Source organism: Diceros bicornis, unplaced genomic scaffold (genome assembly GCF_020826845.1).
Source record: "Diceros bicornis minor isolate mBicDic1 unplaced genomic scaffold, mDicBic1.mat.cur scaffold_117_ctg1, whole genome shotgun sequence".
Lineage (NCBI taxonomy): Eukaryota > Metazoa > Chordata > Mammalia > Perissodactyla > Rhinocerotidae > Diceros > Diceros bicornis.
This window is the reverse complement of record NW_026691040.1, coordinates 358,405-363,382: the sequence shown is the minus strand read 5'-3', so window position 1 is coordinate 363,382 and position 4,978 is coordinate 358,405. Positions and strand designations below refer to the sequence as shown.

The following is a 4,978-nucleotide window of genomic DNA, read 5'->3' as shown; positions in this document are numbered from 1 at the left end:
AATCTTGCACACATGGGTCCTTCTAGCCTTTCATTACTAATGAAAATATTGCATTAAATACATGTGTCCACACATCTTTGTGCCGATGTGTATCTGTAGGCCAATAGCCTTTTAAATGCCTATAGGATTCGCTTTCCCTACACCTAGGCTTGGAGGCTCCAGCCCACGTTTATTTCCATCTAGGTGGTGGGTCACATGGTGGCAGCCTCAGACCATTCCTGGGAGTGTATCCCATGAGGACAACAGCCACCTCCCAGAACCTTATCCTCTGCAAACCTTCTCCTCCAGGTTATTGACATTCAAGGCATTTGCCCAGCTCTTCATCTTGGGGAGCTCCCGGGTGTTGGGCATTTTCCAGATTGGACCCTTGGCTGGTATCATGGCCTACCTGTTCACCATCATCAACAGCCTGCAGGGGGCCTTCATCTTCCTCATTCACTGTCTGCTCAACCGCCGGGTATGTAGCTGCTGCCCTCGCTGTCCCTGATGCCCCTCCTTCCAGGGGACATGCCTGTGCCAGCATACTTCCCTGCATCTGGGAGTGATTCATCTCCCCGTGATGTGTCTCCATCTCCAGGTACGGGAAGATTACAGAAGATGGATTACCAGGAAGACCACACCCGGATCCCAGTCCCAGACATCAGGGGTCATACTGACATCCTTTGCCTTCACTTCCAAAACGGTGAGAGACTGTGTGTTTTATGAAGGTTCTGGTCAAACAGAATACTTGCTTCTTAGCAATCCCAACACCACCATGTGTTGAGTGTCTACTGTGAGTTAAGTGCGTCCATGTACATTAGCTCATTTGATGGAGGGTGGGGTTTAAGAGTGGAGGTTCAGGAGCCAGGCTGCCTAGGGTTAAATCCCAGCTCTGCCTCTTAGGAGCTGTGTGATCTAAAAAAGATAAACTCATGGGGGCTGGCCCCATGGCCTAGTGGTTAAGTTTGGTGTGCTCCGCTTTGGTGGCCCAGGGTCGGCTCCCAGGTGCAGACCCACACCACTCGTCAGTGACCATGCTGTTGCAGTGCCCCACATACAAAATAGAGGAAGACTGACAACAGATGTTAGCTCAGGGTGAATTTTCCTCAAGCAAGAAAAAAAGATAAAATCGTGACTCATACAGATATAAAATGAGCATACATTAAGGATTTTATTCCACTCATCAATCAGTGAAAGAACCAGGCAGATGTTATAACTGGCTCAAAAGAGAACACAAAGAACAGACATATATGTATATAATATATAATATATACAATGTATATAATGTATACATAATACATCATACACATAATGTATACAACGTATACATAATACATAAAACACATATAATGTATACAACGTATACATAATACATAATATACATATAATATGCATACAGTGTATACATGATATATATTATATATTGCATAATATATATGCAATTTATCCAATGTATATCATGTATACATAATACATAATACACATATAATATATACAATGTATACATAATACATAATATATATTACATAATACATGTATATGTTTGTTCTTTGCTGTTCTCTTTTGACCCAGTTATAACATCTGCCTGGCTCCCTCATTGATAATTATATATACATAATATATATAATATAATGTTTAATTAATGTATTATATAATTATACGTATAATTATTAATATTATAAAATACATATAAAATTTCATATACCTATATGTTATAAATGTATTACATATATATGCATTATAATACCTATGAATTATAATACATATATATAATTTCAGGAATATTGAAATGAATGTGCAAATGGACGCAAAACTGTTTTTTCCATGGAATTATTTTGCATCTCTGTCAGTTATTTAAAATTTACAGAATTGTAAAATATCTCCCACATAGATCAGAATTGGACAACCTGGAGATGTGTGCTCTGACAATACATCATTTTCCATGGAAGTACTCATTTTTCTCTACACCATAGATCTCATCCAGTCTCACAGCCATAAACACCATTTATTAGCAATGACCCCAAAATATTAAACAATGTGCAGTCCAGCTCCTTCTCCTGAATTCTACACTCATATAACCAACCACCTACCAAGTGCCCCCACTGAGATGTCTAACAGATGTCACAAATGTAACATGTTCCAATCTGAGCTTCTGATCCCCCACCTCTCATATCCATGGAGGGTTCCCTATCCTTCTATTGCTCAGCACAAGGCCATGGAGTTATCCTTGACTCTGCCTTTCTTCTTACCCTCCATCTCTGATCCATCAGCAAATCCTGTTGACCCTTCCTCAGAATGTATCCAGAATCTGATCGCCTGTCTGTTCCTTTGTTGCTTCTATTCTGTTCCAAGTCCTATTGTCTGTAGCCAGGATTATGGAAATAGCCTCATAAAGGGTCTTTCTGCTTCCCTTCTTGCCTTTTCCCTGCCCCACCTTTGGTCTGTTCTCCTTGCAGCAGCCAGAGGGCGCCTGTGAACTCCTGAGTCAGGTCACATCCCTTCTCTGCCTACAACCCTCTATGGCTCCCACCTTACTCAGTAAAAGCCAAAGTCCTCCTGATGGCCCACAAGGCCCTGTACGATCTGACCCTCTTTTCCTCCTTGACCTCATCTTCTGTTAATCTCACTTCCCTCTGCTCCACCCATGCTGGCCTGCTCAGGATTCTTCAGACACGCCAAGCTCACTTGCTCTTTAGGAATCTTGACCTGGATGCTCACTCTGCCTTGAATGTTCTTGTCCTGATACCCACATGGCCAACTCCCTCACCTCCTTCAAATCTTTGTTCCAATCATTTGTTATCAATAGTATTTCCTCTGGCAACTCGATTTCGTACTGCCTCCTTTTCTCCTACCCTGACATTCATGCTTCTCCTGCCCCTAATCCTGATTTTCTTTTCATAGCGCTTGCCACTTCCTAACATGCTATAACTTCCTTATTTATTTATGGTCTTCCATCTCACACTAGAATGTCTTATTTTTTCACTGACATATTCCAAGCTCAAGTAACTAAGATCCAGTGGCTTAATTAAATAGGGAATTATTTTTTTTGCAAGAATAGAAGCCCAGAGTTAGGTGTTGCTGGTATTGGTTCTATTGCTCAGTGGTATTATAAAGGATTTAGGATCTTCCCGGTTTTCCAATCCACTAGCAGCATGTTGGCTTTTCATCAAAATGTTTTTTATGGTTGCAAGGTGGGTGCCATAGCTCCAGACATCACGACCATGTTCAAGGCAGAAAGAAGAGGGATGGGGCAGAAGCAGCAGCCTCTCCTTTCATGCCTCTCCCTTTAACAGGAGACAGAAGCTTTTCCCAGAAACCCCTCAGCAGATTTCCCTTTCATCTAATTGGTCAGAACTGCATCACATGACCACTCCTAGTTACAAAAGAATTTGACAAAACAAGTATTTGGCTTTCTAGCTTCTAGAACGAGAGTTATCAGTGGTGAAGAGGTTAAGAATGGCTTTTGAGTTTGCCTGCAGTGCCTGCCATGCTAGAGATAATCACTGTTAACATTTTAAGGTTTATCCTTCTAGTCTGTGTTGCTATATTTCTCTCTCTCTGTATTTATAAGACCCATGCCCCTATAGATATGACCCCTGGGATCATGTCTGTACTAATCTTGGTACTGATTCCAGTTCTGATTTCTCTCTCACAGGGTTAAAGCTCTTTCTTGCTTTCAAATACGCTATGAAGCAACATTTGAGGACAGCAGGTGCCGGCAGGAGCTGACGCTGAAATCTTCTCTTCATGACTTAATGTGGAATTGCAGATCTCACCAGCCCCAGGACTCTCTGGGTGATTCAGAGCACTGATGGGTGGGGCGTTCTTCCCACGTTCCATGCGCTGGTGAGAAACAAGACTTTCTGTTCCAGATTAAGATTTTATCTTCTATGTTCTGCAGCCCTTTGAATTTCCAGAGTGTTGAGGAAATAATAGATCCTAGTGCAATGGCATGACCAAGAACATCTGGCTACCGTTTTGTTTTCTCCTAAGTTCTTTGGCGTGTGGCTGCAAGCCTGCCTCTCCAGCGCCTGTCACAGAGTATGGAAACGGCTTCAGGAAATGGCTTGTCTTCTGACCGACTGGCTTACCCTTTAACAAAGACTCCTCCTGCCTGTAAAGAAATGGCCAGTAAGACTGTAACGAGAGCCCCAGGGGATAAACAAAGCTCACTGACATGGACGCTACTTTGGCACAAACACTTAAAAGAGTTATGTTGGTAAGCAGGAGCGGTCGATGGAGCAGAATTCCAGCGTTTCACAGAGAGTTGAAGGACTTGATGACAAAGCCTTTGGAAATATTTTGGTTTCCTGGAAACTTTCCGGGAACCAACGTCTCCTTTCCTTCCAGGAACTGTTTTGTGACTTGGCTAGGATTCGCACTGCTCACAAAGTTATCACCATCCTGCCTTGCTCTTCGTCTCCCATAAAGTGTTGAGTGCCAAGGAGAGAAGAAGGAAAATTTAAAATGTACATATCCTCCCTTCCATGGCCACTCTCCAGCCTGCCTCCTCAAAGTGTGGTCCGTGGACCAGAAGCATCAGCATCCCTTTGTTAGAAAAACAGGATCTCAGGCCCCACTCCAGTTCTGCTGAACCAGAACCTGTGGTTTAATGAGATCCCCGGGGGATTTGTGTTGTGCGTGAGTGAATGCTCTAGAATATTCTTCTGTTTTCCATGCTTATACCAGAGCTTGTTTTTAAAACTAGAAAGGAAAACATATTCTTGGCTTTAGGACTTTGCATCTGCCATTCTCTCTTCCTAGGACACCTTTCCTCAAAATTGGGCTAATTTTTGCCCTCTCTTTGAGTCTCAGCTTAGTCATCACTTCCACCAGGAAGCACTCTTTAGATCTCTTCAAGTAGGATTAGATGTCACCTCTGCGTGTCCTCTGAGGCTTCATGCTTTCTAGCTCTGTATTATAATTTCTTTTCTTCTTGAGTGTCTCCAATTAGATTCTGAGCTCCCTAAGTGCAGGGAAGTATAGTCAGTGGATTCTT

At 42.5% G+C, this 4,978-nt stretch overlaps 1 long non-coding RNA gene across 1 annotated transcript; it reads left to right on the top strand.

The window, feature by feature from the left end:
* Positions 1-236: 236 nt before the first annotated feature.
* On the top strand, positions 237-3,912 carry LOC131402497 (uncharacterized). Its single transcript, XR_009218717.1, has 3 exons — positions 237-457; positions 578-682; positions 3,635-3,912. It is a non-coding gene; the product is annotated as an uncharacterized LOC131402497 (long non-coding RNA).
* Positions 3,913-4,978: the final 1,066 nt, after the last annotated feature.